Consider the following 20,986-nt stretch of genomic DNA (forward strand, 5'->3'; position numbering starts at 1 on the left):
AAAGTAGAGTTGAAACAATACTATATAGATTCGTAAATAACAAAGTCACTGAAAAAGTTTTGATGTTTGGCCAAAAATGTAATTTAAATTTATATTTCATTTTAAATAGATAACCAATTTCTGCTAAGAATAATATTATTATGGCCTATAATATATAGCAACAGCTAATTAAATCAAATATTTATCACGCGAATAATTTTTTGTAAATGTATTTTATATTTCAAACGGAATTCAATGCGGACCTGATTTCATATACTTATTCAGTACATTATAAAATGCTTAATATAATAATTATAATATAGTCATATTATAATAATCGTGTAAGTCGATTGTTATTATTATTATTTTAAACAGCCTTGAACTTTTACATTGTAATGCCAAATTTAAGGATGGTAACGCGTGTGATCGATAAGCTGTAGAATTTGCACTGTTTGGACTCTGGTAAGTAATAATTATAACATCCGCAATTACATATATGTACAAACACATCGATATTATATAATAACTTAATTGCGTATTGAATTTGATTTATTTAACAATAGTCGCTACCGTATTTCGATATACACTCACTATCGTCATTTTAATGTTTTTTTGTTTATACATATTTACCAATCGGTTTTCAATGGTTCAATAATAGTTGTTAGGAAAAATGTCTGAGGATAAATCTAAATATTCATAGTACTATACCATCTGCAAATTATAAGCTTCCGTCGCGAGGATGCTATTTTCGAAAATCGATCAAAACAAAAGTAATACTTTCGGCATTGTAATTCGAATCGTTACGCTTCCACATCGTATCACGTTTATCTATCTAATAGTGCGTCGATGGGTCACCAGTGCCGCAATAACCAGCGGGGAGAACGACGAACAATACGCGACTGCCGGTTGAAATTATGGCCCTATATTATATAGTAAATTAACGATTCCAATTACAAAATATAATATAACCTCCGCTTTGTTTTCATTCGGTTTTAATGATATATTACTTAATTATTAGGGTGGTAATAGCATATATTTTGTATACGTATTATACGCGTATATATTATACCGTCCTGGGGCGCAAACATCATAGTTATAGTATCAACAGATATCAAGGCTCGTCGTTTAGGCCTTGTACATAAGAACAACTACCTATAATACTACGCAACGCGATATGCACGTTTTACCGATGCGATGTAGTGCGATACGTGTACCTACATGAACGTAAGTGAGAGGTAACGTAGTTAAACAAATTACATGCGGCGGCGGCAAGAGGCGCATCGAGCTTGGGGTCCAAGATGATTATCATAAGCCCCGAAGGTCACCCCGTTTATTTTGATAGGTACTGGATTTTTTGTGGTAGGGACCTACCGACAAAATCACTTTGTTGAGTGTGTTTAAAAACGTATTGCTCAAAAATAATAACATGAATATATTTCTATAAATCGAAATTGTTATTAACGATTGGTATACTGCAATATTGAATCAACAATAACTGTTGAGAGCTATATAAAATATTTATACACAGTAATTTATAATTCACAAAGTGAATGTATTAATCAACATTGGTAACTTCAATTTAAGAAAAATTAAATAAATGTATATAAGCTTAATAAATATCATATTCTAAATAAAAAAACATTTTAAATTAAACAAACAAAATTACCTGTATGAAAATCAAAATTAAATTGTCCGAATTTTTTATCGTATTTTATACATTTCAATTAGGACAGTATATTTTAATAATACATGATGGTGTATTATGGCTAAAAATAATTCATACCAGAGTTTTTATGGAAACCAAGGTTACAAAATTTTTATTCAATAATACACGTACATAAGTTCAATAAATAAAATAATTTTAATAAATCACATACAAAAATTCAAATTTTAATAATATAAACTTAGTATTATGGTCCATAAAAAATCAATCGTTATATGAATAATGGTTAAAATAATATATACCCCAAAACATAATTTTAATAATAAATAAAAATATAATTTTTTAATTGAATGTAGAAACATACAATAATCATACAATTTTAATAACCAAAATTTAATAAAAATTCAAAATTGTAATTACATATTATATATTATTATTTTCTTCTTAAAAATGTAATGATCAAAAAATTACTAAAATAAAAAAAAATTAATTGCGAGTGTATAATATTAATAATAAAAACAAATATTATGATAATTTTAATAGGTTATCAGTACAATGTAAGCGATTGTCTCCTTAAAATGATAAAATACCTATTATTATCTTTATAATATTAAACTACAAATATATAATCAAAAATGTAGGTAGTTGGTACTAATTAAAAAATAGATCGTAATGGATCAGCCAATTGACATATGAATGTATAATCAATCTCATTAAAATTTATAAGGAAAACAAAATAAAAATTCTTTGGTAGAAAATAGCTGTTAGGTCATATATTCTGATTTCTAAACTAACAGAAAAATTATTGAATAGCAATTTATTGGACATTTAAATTCATAGTAAATTCATAAACTTATTACTAGGTAATGAATATATTCATTGATTGACATTATTATATTACAAAATTTATAGTATTATTGTAAATAGTACATATTATATAGTATTTACCATACATTTTTAAAAATAACAAATCATCATATTTTAAATACGATTCTGATGGGGATTAGATTCATTATTGTTATGTTTACTGGGTTCTGGAAATTTGGTAAATTTTTTATGCTCATATAAAATTAATCCATAAATGTTAAAAACGCATAATTAGATGGAAATTATTATACAGATTACTATTTTTTATAAAATCTGATTATGTTGTTTAAGTATTAAACATATTAATAATTTATATATATTATTATATAGTTGTATTATATAATTTATGAATAATATTAAATACGCTTATGCTTTAACAAATTATAATACGGTTTTTTAGATTTTCAGATCTTTAAAGTGACAATTAACAATTCTCTAAACTTTGGGTAGTCTGAACGGAGTAATGGATACGTTTACGATAAAAAAAATGCATTCCACTATAATAACTCAAAACATTTTATTTGCACAGTTATGGATCATATTATTGAGCACAAGTAATATTCATGGACAAAAATATAAATAAATAATACTTAAAATATATTATTAAAATCATAAAATGGCAAAATAGAAGATGTTAAACAGGTTTTATCGAATAAGACGTATAATAGAATGATAAATATAATGTTTTTAAATCGTGTGTATTTTTTATATACATATATATGTATACATTATACACTTGTTAAAGTAGAAAAAATACTTCAATCTTTAACTTAGTGAGTAATTTCTGATAGAAAATTATATCTAAATGGTAGTTTAGAGGGTTGAAATAATACATTTGTTGTTTATATAAATAATTTGGAAAATGACCAAACCAATTAGGGAAAAACAGGAAGTTTTGCGCGAAACCAGTTTTTGACAACTTCAAAATTGTTTATTTATTGTAATTCCAAAATGAATAATTGTTAAGACTTGAAATTTTTATTAAATATTTATTATATAAACATTTGCTTGGTATAATATATTTTTATATTTATAGCTCTTGTTGTGCTATTTATAGATATTTGAAATGTATGACGTTTTTTAGTTTTTAAAATTATGTGTGATACAGCTTTTTTGATAAAAAAAAAAAAACTTAAAAATTGAATTTAAGGTCCCTCATATATTGCGATTAAAAAAGTAGCAATACTCACATTTTTTTTTCAACATTTAAAGCTCAAATTTTTATATAAATCACCCAAATTATGAAAATTTGCAAATAAATTTTAATAGATATGACGATAAAATTAAATACAAAGATTTCCAAACATTTTAGTTACTGAAACCTAAAAATTTATAAAATATATATTATTTTTTTATAAACTTTTTAAGTTAAAAGTTCGACAAAAATTAAAAAAAAAATAATAATAATAACAATTTTAGTTAAAAACGTATTATTCGTCCCTACAAACTCGCTGGAATTATATGTTAATATCAGCTAGTCATTACTCATTACTAATGTTTTTATGTCATTTATTTTTGTAAAAATGGGTACCTCTAACCCAGGCCACATAAGTGTTTATATTACTAATACGCAGAAAAATAAATTATTATTAGAGTATTAGCAATATAAATAGGTATATAATAACATAGTATTACCAAAAAATATAGGCTTATATAGACTGTCTGTTCTAAATCGTCTAATGATAAGTCATCATTTACAAATGTACAATGTAATAATATCTACAATACAGTCATCTATAATCAATAACGAGTTATATTCGATACTTAATATTCAACATAGCGAATACCCGATTTTTTTTAGTTTTAACTTTAAATTATTCCTATGAATATTTTTAATACGGCATATAAAGAAAGAAAACTAATTTCTGAGGAACATTATACCTGTAATACATTTAATTCGTTATTCCGTGAGTTAACCTGCATACATTAATAAATTGGAGATTTATTTCAGTGAAGAAAAGTAACAAAATATGATATTTGTAAATTGTTGTTTTATTTCATCGTTCTTTGAAACTGCACCAAAATACTGTAGACACTTTCACTAATGATTTTTATTGTGTATACATTTATTATGATAGAAAATAAAGTAATAACCAAAAAATCACATATGTATTAAGTTTCGGCTTTAATGAGATATTTTAAGTGAGCCTATCACAGAACTTTGTTTAAAATATATGACGTATAGTATATTTTTAGAAAGAAATTTAGGACCGAAAGAATAAAAACATATATCATGCCTATAATTTCATGTCACTTATATTAAAACGATAAAATAAACCAAAAAATATTGCTTTATTATGATATAAAATTACATAATGTATGTGTTGTTTTAATCTTCAATGCTGTTATGGTTCTAATAATTTTATATAAAATAAAACGTCAATTTAAATGTCACTCATAACTCAATACACATACCATACTATTAGAATATATATATACGTAAAGTGGCGAGTTAACAAATTATATGATATTGCAATGAACATAATATTTTTTCTTGTACATTTTTAGTCAAAAGCATAAGCAGAAGTAGATTCAAATATTATTATTTAATAGTTTATTTTAATGTTTCAATAAAGATATGAAAACGCCTAAAACAAAATTATCTACAATAGTACATTAGTAATATAATTTCGTAACATAAATGTAGCTAAATTGCCTATCCAAAACGCCGTGTTTGAAAATCTTGGAATCAATGCACTCTCGCATATTACATAACACGTATAAGCGGGTGAAAATTTTCCCTTCCAACAAATTGGGATCGATATTGCGATGAAAATTCGCCATTTTGAGAGGGTTGTACATTTCCTCGTCTCAATAGTTCGCGCATGCGCTAGTTGGGAATTTCAAAAGCAAGCAATCAAGAAAATCCACAAAAAGAAATTTTTCTCAGTAAAAGTGCCACTTACACTACTTTAAATTTAAGCCCAAACACTTATAAGCAGATTAAAATGTGGAGAACCTAAATAATTTCAGAATAAAAATTTGCTTTCCGGTGCTCTTGCCTTCTCGACGAATTTCCAAAATAAAATTAAGACATTATACACGATGATAAATTTTATCAATAACCGCGTATTATATCACACTATATGCGTTTAAAAGACGTATCGTGGAAAATAATTTAAAAATAAGTACGTATATTAAATTTTCATATATATATTTTTCGCGTTGCAGTAAATAACTAATATTCTCAGGATTTCGATCGTCGAATAACGCGGTCTCATCGCCGGATTAGACTATTTCACATCAAACGGCAAAAAGATTTGTTTGTCGAATCCTGACGGTAAAAATGATATTATAATGTCAATTCGATTAACCGTTGACAAAAAACCGTTGGAAATTGAACGGTTTTCTTGACCCGATGAGGATTATGCTATGCAGGTATATATATTAGGTATATACACTAAAATGAATGATAATATGACACAGTTTACCTATAGCGGCGGGGGCGCACACATCAGACGGCGTACGATAAAAACGTATTTCGAGGGATAACCGTTTCGTGACTGTGGAAATGTTGGTCTAGTTTTTTCGGTTTGAGCGTGCGGAATAATAAAGAGCGTGTTGGCCGACACAAAAGAAAATTTGCTCTTCGGGAACTCGTGTGTTGGGAATCCGTACGACGCAATGACATCGATACATCGGTATTGTTATTATTATTATCATAGTACGGTAGACGACTGGCAAAGTCGCTCGTGTGGGCATGTGTGTGCGCGGTGCACGGCGCCGGGTGGCGATGGCGAGACGACGAAGTCCTTATCAACCGGTGGGAGTCGAGACGACGGCGGCGGCGGCGGCGGCAGCGGGACAGCGTTGCGACCACGTCGACGTGGATTATTGAATTGTCGCATAATCGTAGTATATGATATGGTGTAAATGTATATATATATATATATATATATTACATAAACGATAAAACGACGACGGAACGAAAATCAACAACCGACAAATCGGATTTCCAATCAAAAAAAAAAAAAAAACCCGACAACGGACTTATTATTTTTTCCATATCATATACTTATGTAGGTGTATAAAAGGTTCAATTTTTCGCCACCGCCAAACGCGAAACGGCTTCTCCTCCTCGTAGGTGGTCTCTCTCTATACATGTATATGTATATATTTATAATTGAAACCCCTCAAAGGCCGAGGTGGTGGTGGAAAGGAGATCGATACGTGTGCGTCTCTCGCCCATCATGCATATACCTCCTCACCTATAGCGCCACATACGGTTTTCCATCAGTCCCCTCGGGCCCCTTTTCCCGACTCTGCCCATCTCTCTCCCGTCACACACACACACACACGCACACATGCCACTTCACCGTAACTCGACACTCCACACCTGGCCGGCCATTAGGCTGCCGCCGCCGTAGCCGCGATTACGCTAGGACGACGGCGGTGGCGGCGGCGTCATTGGCGGCGGTCGATGACCCAGACGGACGGTATCGATCGGCGACGACGTCGCGGTCCCTGCCGCCGCCGGCGACTTGACCTGCCCAACACGCACACACGTATAAACCCACTCCCCTCTCCGCCGCCAACACGGCGTTACGCCGTACGGCGGTCTCGTACCAGACGGACGACGCTGCTGATGAACGTATACCGTCAAAAAAACGGGCGGCGACCACACTTATGACACGACGATAATATTATTATTATCATATACTGCATAGGCGGACCGCGTATAGCTCTGCAGAAGTTGTCGTCGTCTGTCACCACCGCCGCCGTCACCGGACGACCCGCCCTCCCTTCCGTTCGGCTTACAAGATATACGTAAATAGTAAGACACCCGCCCGAAGAAACTGTATTCGCGTGTCCGTCGTCATATTATACGACAGTGCTTGGCCGGCGTCGGACCGTGTGCGCGCGCTCGCTGCAACCCGCGGTTGTTCGAAACGTATTTCGTAGCGAAAAACCAGCTAGACGATGACGGTGCGGTAGGGGTGTGGTGGTGACGGTGGTGGTGGTAGTAGTGCTGGTGTCTGTGCCGGTGCGCCGTTAAAACTATCGCGTGTGTCTGCTATGCGCCAGTGCAAACCGTGGGCGAGGGGGTCGCGGCGGCTGCGTGGCCGCCGGTCGTGGCGTGGGGGAGGGGGTAGCTGCAGGCACCGCGCGGGGAGGATGTCGGGGGGGGGGGTCTAGACGGTGTCGACGAACCCTCATTTATCAGTCTGTGAACCCCGTGTACCGACACGATCCACCCCACCGCGATGTCATTGCCCGGACCGGCAACGGCCCGCAGCCGAGCTACACCGAAAACGAGTTGCCCTAAAAACGGCGTTCCACTTGCCGACCGATAATAACAACGCATATTTATACTTTGTGTGTGGGTGTGGGTGTGAGTGTGTGTGGTGTTCGTTTATATATTTTATTTACGATACATTATTATTATTATTATTATTATTATTATTATGTCGGTCGCGCCCGCTGTGCACCGCCGCTGTGTGCATGTATAGATATTGTATAGTCGCTGGTTACGTGCGACGCGGAAAAAGAGACCGAATAATGCTATTATTTGTATACGATACATAGTATATGCATATTATATTATGCTTATACAACGGGACTAATTTCTATGGAAATTACGCCCTTGTCCGAATTAATTCTACGGCGAATACGCCGCGTAGAATATATAATAATATTATAATTGTATACATATACCCTGCAGCGCCCGCGCCGTTACGTTTTTCCTTTTTCACTGCCCTACCTCAACTTGCAACTATGGCGTCGCGTCGTCGACCGTCGAGCGCGCGACGTTTTTATTATCGTTAATTTATTTTTTTTTTCTTTAATAACCGACCTTTGACAGTTCACCTTGGCCGACCAACATCGCAGGAAACGTTTTTGCACCCTATGCGCACAAATCATTTGTTCCGTTATGCATATAGCACCTATATAGTACACACAGGTGATTTTTCGGAAAAAGTTTCGCCGGAGTGAAAAAAGATTCCTTTTTTTTACAATAAAATGTACGCTGTTTTTAATTATCCAAAAACGGACGAGAGAATAATAAATAAATATTATACCATGATACTTTCTGTATAATATTATTTTACAATCACAAATAATCTGTTAAATTGTATACACAGTTATTAACTTATTATGACTTACAACTTATAATATTATATACGAACTTTAAAACTACATGAGTAAAGATACACAGTAAATTAAATATTTGATAATGAACCACAAATACTAATAGTTATAAAATACATTTTTATAAAAGAAATCCCTAAAATACTTCTTAATTTTACATAATATGTACAAATATATAAGATATTATAATTAGGCATTAAGCGCATACATATCAAATAAAGTATTTCGGTTCAACATATTATTATTATTAACGTGCGTGTTATGCAGGAGTACTAAAATTAGTTTCATCGAGTTTAAACTTGCAAATATTTTATTTTGAATATCTTCCCATAACATTTGTAGAATATAATACCTACACGTTTTGGATATTAATTTAATTTTAAAAAGTTTTTAATTATAATTAATTTAAACATTTAACATATTGTAGAGTTTAGTGTTGAGGTTTTATAAACATAAAATAGCTATACATTAATTATCCACATAGATGTCAATGTTATTTGAAACGCCTATGACATAATTATTTTTAAAGCTTATGCACCCACCCACCGACAATTATGAACACGAAAATTCTCCAACTATTAATTTATGATCTTCATCATAGTCAATACCGACTTTTAGCTTCGCTCATCATTATTACAAGGGTGGATCCAAAGGGGGGGGAGGTGCTCCTAATGAAATGTAAATAAGAGTTCTGTATTTATTAATCACCAATAGGTATGTTACTTTATATTATATGTGCCTTCCCCAGAAAATATTTGCATCCACTCATGCATCCTCAAGACCCGATGAATTAGTATAATAATTGTACGTATTTAATACATACTATGAAATTAAATCAAGTTTAAATTATATTTTCAAAACATTTGATGCACGTTGAAACAATTAATTAAATAAAAAAAAGTTAAGTTTAAAATCGAATAAAATTAGGAATATGTAAAGGTATATTGGTAGGCGCAATAAAATTATAAATTAGGTAACCTTAATTAATCATCTAACCACTGACTAAGATTTTCAATAACGTTGTTTTAACATAAAAAAAATTATATTCTTATTATAATAATATCAAACTATTAAAGAAAATAAATCATGCCATTAATTTCTTTAGAATATTTCCATACCATAATTTAAAGTATTGAAAAACTTATATACAGCTAAATTTATTTAATAAGCTTACCAAGTTTATGATAATACCCTTTTTGTTTGCATTATAGTTACACAAAAAAATTCAATTCTACGTGTATCATTATACATTCATATTTTAATAAATACATTATGAATTATAATATATAAGTTATAAATCATTTAAATTCTATACAAACACTTTTATTTCATCAAACGGAAAATAAATAAGAACATTATTATGTAACAGATGAATAAAAATAACATCTATATAATGTTTCCTTAGAAACGTTTTGTAATAAATTTCCATCGTATAAAAATAATAAATAACGATCTTTACGAATACTTTATGTTTCCTAAATAAACAATAAATATAAATGTGTTTTATTTAAACATTTCTTATTTTGCTATGCAAAAATATTATTTTCAAATTAAATTTTACAACATTTTAATAACTTATTTCAAAATTCTCATAGTTACTAAAAAGTCAAAATCAATGACGTTTTAGAATTAAAACTTATTAAATTTCATAACAGTATTATTCAATTTCTTTTACAAGTTTAATGTATATGGTATTTAACATAATCTATAATATATTTTTATTCAAGCTATATTGTATTTTGTACCTGTAGGTAGTAGGTGCGTAACTAATGATTTCCTATTTAAAGTATTAATTTATTCAATATATTTATAACCAGATCATAAATAAAATTTATATTTATGCCTATACGGTTAAACTATTATTAAGTTAGTATACTAACTAATCAACACTCCATTTGTCTCTTTTATTTATTTTAATCCAACACAAATCAAATAAATTAAAAACGACAACGAAAAATCAGAGACTGCCACAATATGGTTTTACCGTTGATATAGGTCAGTTACACATGAATATTATATTGAATTACAGTAAAATCGTTAAATTGATTTTCGCGGAAAAGTCAAACACCATCGGATTATTTCAATCATATACAGGTATAACATAAAGTGTTGGACAAGGAAACTGAAAAAATATAACTAGTTACGTCCGCGTAAGATTAATAAATAATTTAGTAGTTATGTTTTAAATTATTCTTTTTGCTTACAAATTCATTACTTTTCCATTAAATAACAAAACAATAATTATTGTGCGTCGGGTAACCTAACAACATGCTCTATGATATATATATTTATACCATATCGAGCATTCCAAAATAATAATATTATCATACAAATTTATGGTTTTCATTTAAATGTGTTTGATTTGTACGAAATCTATATGCTGTATCACTGAAATAATAAGTGAAATATATTATCAACTTAACATTTCACATAATTTTATTTCAATGGTCATGAAACAGTTTTATATGTAGTATCTAAACAATTAGAAACCTTATAGTGATATAATCTATTATAATATTTGTAAAAATAATATAAAGTTAATCCTATCATAGCGATATACATATTTGATATAGCAAAAACTAAGATTATTCTTATAAAAAATTAGTCATAAAATTATAAGTTCCTTAATCCTTCAGTGTTTATGTTAAATTATTTATTACCTTTCTAATTAAATATTAATAATGGAAAAATTGTATTCAAAATGTTGTTGCAAAAGAGTCGGACGCTTTCGAGTTCTTTTAATTTATTTGACCTATAAATGTTTAATTAATGAAGCATTTTATGATAGGTTTGGGATAGGTTATGTATGATTTTTTAATAACACCTACAGTGGAAATTAAATATTGACAACCGATACCTATTCATGAATTTAATACGCATATACACGTCATGTATAAATGTATAATGGTGGGAAGTAGCACACTGTTTATATTTGTATGGGATATCATTATCTATGTCTGTAGTGGCACGCTATTTTTTGTTTTTAACGTTTCCGACTTATTTTAATATATATGATTAAAATTAAAAGGGGAATATATACAAAGTGGTTTTCGAAATGTTTACTTGCCCAGGTTTGAAAATTGCCTCGTTGTCCAACCATAAACCATCAAATGCGTGTATAATTCGCCAAATAAGGGACTCCGCAAAGAGGAAAATAAATATGAAATTAAAAAAAAAACCCATGGAACTTACTGTACTGTACCTGTGTACAGCTTTGATGTATTTCAAATGTACTTTGTTATTGAGTAGGCCACTGTAATGGCGGGTGTGTTAAATTGTAATTCAACTATAAATCAGTATAATATATACGAAAACGGTTATGAGCGGAGAATTCTTATATATATTACTAAAGATGTGTTATGTAAATGTCATGATTTATTTATAGTGCTTTATTAGTGATTTATTTTTCTGTTAACAATATACGATAGGTTCAAATAATTATTATATTATATTCAAATGCGTATCATATATTATATGTGTTAAATACATAAATTATATTATTAGTTAATTATTGTCGCTAATTTACGTTATATCCTAAATTATCAATTAGTTATTGTTGTCAACTTATAAGTCAATACCGTATAAGTAAGAATAAGTTGTGGTTGTGGTATAAAAATCTCAAAATTAGTCTAAGCATTTTTAAAATTACATCGTGATTATAAAATAACAATAATATATCATGGAGAAATGTTCAAATATTTTTTAATTGCTACTAAATAACCAAAATGGTTGTTGTTTTTAGTTTAATATCTTACAATTTCATAGAAATGTAATCATCAAATTACATAAAAAAATTAAGGTTTTTTTATGTTACTATACAACAAAAATAATGTGATACCTTCTTATATTAAATTTTCAAGCTTTTTGACTGTGAAAAAGATATTATCTATATGACTATATATTTATCAAATAATTTAAAACAACCATAATATATAGCTTAAAAAATAACCTAAAATATTTTGAAAATGGTATTAAAATATTATGTACCTATGTTAAATATACTAATTTGAATACTTGGTAAAAAGTTTATGATCAACTTTATAATATACATTATATAAATGTAATGGACAAAGTTGGGATTTCAAATATGCTTCGAAAGAGTATACTCCACACAGAATCGTATGGAAAATATGAATATTGAATAAAATGGTTATTAAAAAATAACAAATTATTTGCTCAATATTAAATTACACTCAGATATTATTATCCAATATGAGTGGATAAGGATATGATTATCGCACATATTAGACTTTGTGTATAACACTGTTCAAGTGTAATTGCAAAACTTCAACTTTGCAACATTAAGTACCATGATAGCGGTTCATACATAAACAAATAATAAAAGATTGAAAGTAGATAACCACTCTGCTGTAAAGTATAGGTGTCGAGTGTACGTCATATCAATTAATAACAATATATAAGTATATAATAAAACATATATGTATCATAATAATTTAAAGCAATTTTATTTAATAGATTTACGTTACATATTTCTTTATTTTATCAAAAAACACTGAAAATAATAAATAAATTAAAAAAAAAAAATTATTACAAAAAATCGCTACTAAAGTTTGTTTATTTTAGGTGTCACGGTTGAATCTGAAAGCAATAATGCATCGTATACAAAATATGATTTTAAATGGAGATTTGTAACTTAATAAGACTTATATTTTAAAAATGTATCTTTAGATTTATCCGCCCACTGCACTTTTAAAGTAAAAATAAAAATATTTTAGAAATGTGACACGCCTGAGGCGTTTTACTACATTTTTATATTGAATTTATTTCCATTACCACAAGACATAAAACGGCGAAAATATTATCAACATAAGTGTTTTCAAAAATTAAAAACCATATATACCAATATTACAAGAGACTATAGTTTATTTATTGCCCTAGGAAAATAAAATCACATTATTTCGTGCAGTATGTAATATACATAATGCAAATATATTATTTTTGTGGTATATATTTAATAAAAATTTTAAGCCTAAAAAATCATTGATTTTATTTCACTATAAATGTATTTTATATCTGTTTTAGTACCTCATAGTGTAATTTAAAATGAGTATTACATTTTATAACAGTGTAAAGAAAAAGTGGGCAACCATATAGTTAACTGTTCTGCTGTATAATTGGATTCGGGTGTACCTCGTCGTTGAGTATGTAAGTCACTATACAGTCATATATGACGTATTAAATTTGAATTCAATGATAAATCATTGTATACGATAAATGATACTGAGCGAAAACAGACTGTCAACCTCTGTTATTAAGTTTATTTCATCATAATAGGTATATTTTAATATTGGTATTCTAGTAATATATTTTACAATAATAGTAATATGATATAAACAGACAATAAAAATATAATAAATATAATAAATATAATATTAATCTAAATATTTTGAAAATTTTATTACGAATATAACGTATGCCGTATAGTAAAATATCATAATATTATAATATGTAAAAAGATAGGCAAGTATATGCCGTTATACTTTAGATCAAGTGTCGATGGGGACATTATTATGCATTTGTTAAATTTGAATTCAATGATTATAAATGATTTTAAGTCCGGCGAATAATATTTTTAAATCAAAACAAAATTATTGATATTGTTATTAAATATTAATTATCGTATAAAATAATTTATTTTGACCAAATATGAACGTAAAATGTCTATAAAAAATATTTGACTTAAAATATTAATTAGATTTTATAGTTTCAATAATATCAAGTATTTATCAGGAATTTTGTATATTATTAAATTTTCGACTTGGATATAAAAATATAAAGTTTTATCATTTTTTAACTACAACATATAATTTACATTTTTGTCAAAATCTAACAATTCCGTAAAAAAAAAAAAAATATGCATATAGATTTTTAATATTTTTACACGAATATAAGAAAACTTTATGTAAGATATATTGTACTAAAATTTAAGAAATTTTACCCAGTTAATAATTTTTATCAGCATTTAAAGAACAAAAAATTGTTGAGCCTAAAATAGCACAAAAAGAGTTAAATATTTTTAAAAAATCATTTAATTTAATGAAAATTATAAAATAAACATTTGGTGAAAATTTCAATGGTAATTTATTTTAAAATTACACAAAAAAAAAACCAATTTTATTCGATTATAAAAAAATTAGCGGAAATTTTTTTATTTTAAATCTCCAAAGTATCAACTAGATTTTTCACTACCAGAAACCACCCCATTTTTTTTTTGAAAATCAAATCATTTTTACTACACAAAAAGGTGATGATGGACAAAAAAAACTCATTATTATATAATCAATACGATGATACATCGCCATTTGGAATTCAAAATTTCAAGTACCCAAAAATATAGTTATTTGAATTCCAATAAAATAATTTAAAGTGTTATTCTTTGTGTTTTAATATTCAATTTCATCAACAAAAAATAAATATAATTTTTCAATAATTTTGTTATACAGGTGTAAAAAATACTTGTGACAAAATACTTTTAGTTTTTTTGAGTTTGAGTATAAGAACTACTTTATGAGGAACTTAAAATAATTATCATAACCTATAGAAATCAGAGTATATAAAAATAATAATACATCAACACAAATATTACAAAAGATTTATTTTTTAAAATAATATCCCATTTCTTCCGTTCAATAATAATAACATATATCCCTTATACAATTATTTTATTCGTAGAAGTTCAAAACTCCATTCGTTTGTACTGTTCAATCTGATACAAACATGCGAAAAGAACATATTTTTATTTATCAATAGCCGAATAAACCGAAGTCGGGACTTTGCTACTTTGCTAGTATAGTTCCAATATATTATAATATTTTGCATACGACATTTTGAATTTATTTCTATCATATCTGGTATTGACCCGCTATGACGTCACTGCAGTTTCATCGTTGCAGCGAACTCCATACTTACACACATTTGTTTATATATTTTTTCGTATCCAAACGTTCGTTGTCAGAACCAAAAACTCAATTTAAAAACTACAAGACACTCGTCGTTGTCGTGTTTTTCGTCTATACAATGTTCGCAGAAAACAATAAGAATTTCGCCGTTTTACAGGAAAAAATATATTTTGTTTGGAATCGGTCGTATTTGTGCATTACTGGTATAGATTAGATTACATAACGATATAGTGTTTGTACGCTATACAGTTCAACAGAAACTTTACCAAACGGAAATTCTATAAAATTGATTTCATTATAATGTTATTGAATATATGTGGGGTGATTCTTGAGACACACGTTATTTTGAAAACAATTAACGTTTTTTAAATTATTTTGTACACAATTTTCAAACATTGAGAAATAACAGTTTTTTAAAAAAATTATGTATTTTATTATTTTTGAATGTTATCATTGGTGAAGTTTTTGTTTGTTTGAACGACAATACACTGATATTTTCAATTTAATATTCCAAATCATAAGAATATTTTTTGAAATATTCCTATACATCAAATCAAATTTTAAAGCAGTACCTACTTAATTTATTATAATTACAACATATAAGTTATTACAAATTATAACATAGTACCGCTTTTAAGTTTATACTTATATTCAAAGTTTAGACGAAAGGAGTAGTGGACTGACATTTTGTATGGTACTCATATACTTTTCCACTAAACTCATCGAAAGTTTAAAGTGTAAATACCTATAACTAATTAAAATTAGGTGTTGATTTGAAATTAGATTTTTGTAGGTCAAAATATACTTCAAGAAATATTCCGTTTCGGTACAATAATATGTATGTCATTATTCACAAAAGTAAAAATTTAAAAATAAATATTAAAAACAATATATAATTATCAAAAAATGTTAAGTTATGTAGAAAAAATATTTTCAACCACGCTTGACCAAAGAAATAAGTTTTCGTTAAAAAAAAAAGCCAATCACACTAGCTGTACACACACACACACACGCACACATATATATAGTATAATATTATTAATTACATAACAATAATGCGTTTGGAGTTTAAGCCCGAAACCACGCAAGTACAACACACGTATTCGGATTTTATTATTGGCTTTATATTTATTTCGGTAGCGGATATTTTGCGGCAATCGCTTTGGAAACATGGTAAAGCCGGGCTAGCTGTACCTATCTGGTGTGCAGAGTTTTGAAATTACGGCGATTAGTGCTCGATATACATATATAACGCGTGCCTCGCACGGGATTCCTTATAAATAGTTGAAATCCTGATAGAAGCTCCTCTGTGGTGAATTTAATGGAATTGTTTGCGTACTGCGGCCCGTCGACAATAATAATATAATAAGGAAAGCACGTTCTCGCCGCCGCACTCTCCCCCGCGTAGTCACCTTGCGTCGTTTCCTTCCTGCTTACGACGGTCAACGTAACCGCACGCTCCGTCTGCCGCGGTCGAGTCACGGTAATCCGACTCTATCTTCGTCGAGCTTCGACCGCGGTACGTACGCGAGTGTTTAAATTATTATCGACGGGGGCCGATCGTCCGCTCGCGGAGTGCCGGCGATGGTGGTGGTGGGTATCGTTATAAATTTATAATATATTATTATACCGTACACGGAACCCTTTTGCGCTCGTTTTACCGCCGATTATCATTATATAGTATACAAGGGAATACATGCGCGCAAGGTTTCCACAAATGTTTATATATATATATATATACACAAACATTAATACATTATGGTCTTTCAATTTTCGCGTAACAAAAATGGTTGGGATTACGTCGGTTCTAACCGGAATCGCTCCGCTACTTTTGTTATATGAAATTTGGAAGACGCTATCCTTAAACCAGTCGTTTTCTGTGTACTTACTATGCGTTAACAAACAACGCAATATTTTAATAAATTATCTAAACTTTTATCATTACGATAATTTGTTTAATTATGTACCGTTTAAAATGAAAAACGATGCAATTTAATTATACGTAGGTACATTTCTAATTTCATACACAAAAGCAGAATATATTATAATAATCGAATATCAAAATCAATAGGTACCTATAGTTAATTATAGTTATGAGTTTATGCCATATAAGTATTTTAAGTTGATATCAGTGGAGTATAGTGACTATTATGACTATTGTTCTGACACTTCAAGGGAAAGGTATACTCCTATATATATTATTACTATAAATTTTCCATTCCACGCTCCGGTCATCTATAAAATTTAGAATCTATATTCTTTTAAGGATATAGCTAACGACCGTGGGCGTCCACAGACTTTTTTCTCGGGGGAGAGGGGGGAAAAGCTAATTTAATATATAAATAACGATTTTTTTTTAAAGAAAACTCTGAACTTATTAATACCATAATTTCTCTTTTTATAAAAAAAATAAATTAAATAGTTATAACTAATAAACTTGGTACTTGACAGAAATACGTATAGTTCATAATTCGCCGAATAATATTCTGCTCGGGAATATTAAATTTAAATATATATTGTGTTTCAAAACATGTCAAAGGAGTAAAAACTTTAAATAAATGATATCGATAAAAATAATAGCAATATACATTTTTTTCAAAAATGTTGTTTTATAAAGACATAAAGTCGTTATGTAATGAAATATTTCAGTGTTTCTCAAACAATGAGTGTCTTGTGTTAAATGGATCACTCCGTAAAATTTAATTTAGGTTGTAGGTATATGTAATATCTAATACTTAATAAATAATAATAATAATTTCAATAATATCTCAGCTATCTCTTTGTTACCCCCCACTCCCACCACACACACACATTCCGCGTAAACGTTTCTTGCTGGCTATACTGACTGCCGTTTACGTCCGATATATACCTATTATCATACGCGCGTTAATACACAAAACGAACTTTGGTTTCCGTAAAACGTTATTGATGACAAAGCATTGACGTGACGATATAAAGTGTAGATTAGTTTACAGTCGAATTCCCGACCGCTCGGTGACGGCCGTGTCATTTATTTCTATGCCGCGACAACCGTTAAAACGCGGAGTCATTGCCAACGCAATGTACATCGTATTAATATTGTAAACGGCAGCAGTAACACAATAAAAAAAAATACACACAATAAAACTGCACCGCATATAGTGAACTCTGTTCGAATTGCAAACAATTAAGTAGAGGGACTCGTCAATCGTACGATTTGAAAACAACGTTCCTAGTGTAAAATCATTTAACACAGACCCGTGGGGGGAGTCTTTACCCACCCCCTCCCGACACACACACACACACACCAGGAATTGATAGGTTTTTTTTAAATGCTAAATTTTTGCTTTATCTATATGTATATGCCATACCACATACTGAAATCGCTCATTTCATGAATTGGACCTCCAGTTACTGAAATACATCCAGATTGTAAAATTTGACGAAAACACATTATATACAGAATCAGTTTCATGAAATATAGACAATGTAATAAATATTGTACATTTTGTGTAATTATCATGATTTAATTAATAAAGATAATATTATAACCGCGAGCTCTGTATAATAGATAATTATTATATGAGAGAGATATTAAATTAAATTTCGATCTTTTCACATCCGATATCAAACGAATGATTTCTTGACGGATACCTATATTACTTCTAAATTATTCAACAAATAATATTTAACAAAGGATTGGCTGTTATTTAGACACATAGGTTAGGTGTAGTTGTGTAGTTGTGTATGTAGTTTGTATGTGGATTCATTATTTTGCATAGCTAGGTATTTTAAATACAAATTATAAAAATGATTTTATGAAAAGCTAGATAAATATTATAAAATAAAACCGTTCACTAAACGTGCTCAATTATAGATAATTTATGAAATATAAATGGCAAAAATTAGGACGTAAATAATTTTACTTGAATAATAATAAAAAAAAATCAAATTAATTAATTCAAATCTAAATTTTAACACGCTTATATATTATAATATTCATATAAATTCAAAAGCTTCGTGATATAAATAATTGTAATGTTGCTTGATATTATTGTGGTAATACAGTGGTAAAAAGTATCAATGACAATATCATTTACAATCCACATATTATGGTCTATTAAGTATTCAAAAGGAAAATTATTTAATGTACAAACAAAATACGGCTGATGAAAAAATAATGAAAATTAATTTAATATTTTAGCGTATATTATTTTAGACCGGTTCACATGCAATATGAAATGCATATTAAAGTATATTTTTCTATTATTTATTAAAATAATATAAAAAGAATATTAGCATCATATTTTGAGTTTTTCAACATAAAAATCCAGACCTTTCTCATAAATTATATTATTTTTTTTGTCCACGTCACAAATGTCTTGTATAAACCATGTTTTTTCAAAACCATATTTTGTCGGAAAAATGATTCGTTAAGTTTTTTGCTGAAAAAAACTTCGACAAAATATAGTTCAAACAATATATATATAACCCTCCCCTAAAATTTATATCCCTAAATGAAAATTTTACAAAGCGTTTGACTTTAATATTATTTTAGACAATGTATAGGAATCTAAACTATTTAAAAATTTTTTTTTATTTAGATATTTGGTGTATTATGAAAATTAAAGAATTTAAAAAGTTCAAAAAGAATGAAATTATTTTCTAACATTATGTGATTCAAATAAAAATATTCAACGTGAACGTGGACATGAAGGTCAAATTGTAGTTGCAAAGAAAATGATCAAGTTATAGATAATATAATATAGTTATAATTTGTTTTTAAATTTTTATTAACCTAACAGGAAAACCAAAAGAGAACAGACAATTTTGAATTAATTAATGTGAAAGTTTATAGGGAAATTAAAAATCCGCTAAACATAATTTGTGTGATCTCAAAAAAAAATAAAAAGTATTACATAAACTTGGAACAAAGTGTGGGTTACTTAAAACTACTCAATTTTTTACCAATAATCAAGTTGATAAAAATGTATGTATTGTGAAATGGTTAAAAAACATTCAAGAGGGCAAGAATTTTCGTCTAAAAAAACTCCTTGTCAATCAAGTAGATGTGCATGTTTTAAAAATAACATGCAATACGTAACAGCCAATGTCATAATCAATCATCGTAGGTATAAAAATAAATAATAAAATAGGAAAATGTACAGTTCAAAACTTAATATTCATTTTGTATTATCTTATTATCGTTTATTTTTATCAATCCCATTTATATATAATACGTATGGTTTTATAAAAAAATTTGTTCATAAGACAATAAGAAAAATATAGTTTATAATATTATAAAATAATTTATTATTAAAGAACTTATAATAATTAAATAAAGTATACAATTTACTATTTAGATATTATATATTGCCCGTTTCATGAAATTGATGTCCATATAATGTAGGTATTTTCGTCAAAATCCACGATCTGGACGAATTTCAGTACTTAGACTCTAGACGTCCAGTTCACGAAATGAGCGACT

Source organism: Rhopalosiphum maidis, chromosome 4 (assembly GCF_003676215.2).
Source record: "Rhopalosiphum maidis isolate BTI-1 chromosome 4, ASM367621v3, whole genome shotgun sequence".
Lineage (NCBI taxonomy): Eukaryota > Metazoa > Arthropoda > Insecta > Hemiptera > Aphididae > Rhopalosiphum > Rhopalosiphum maidis.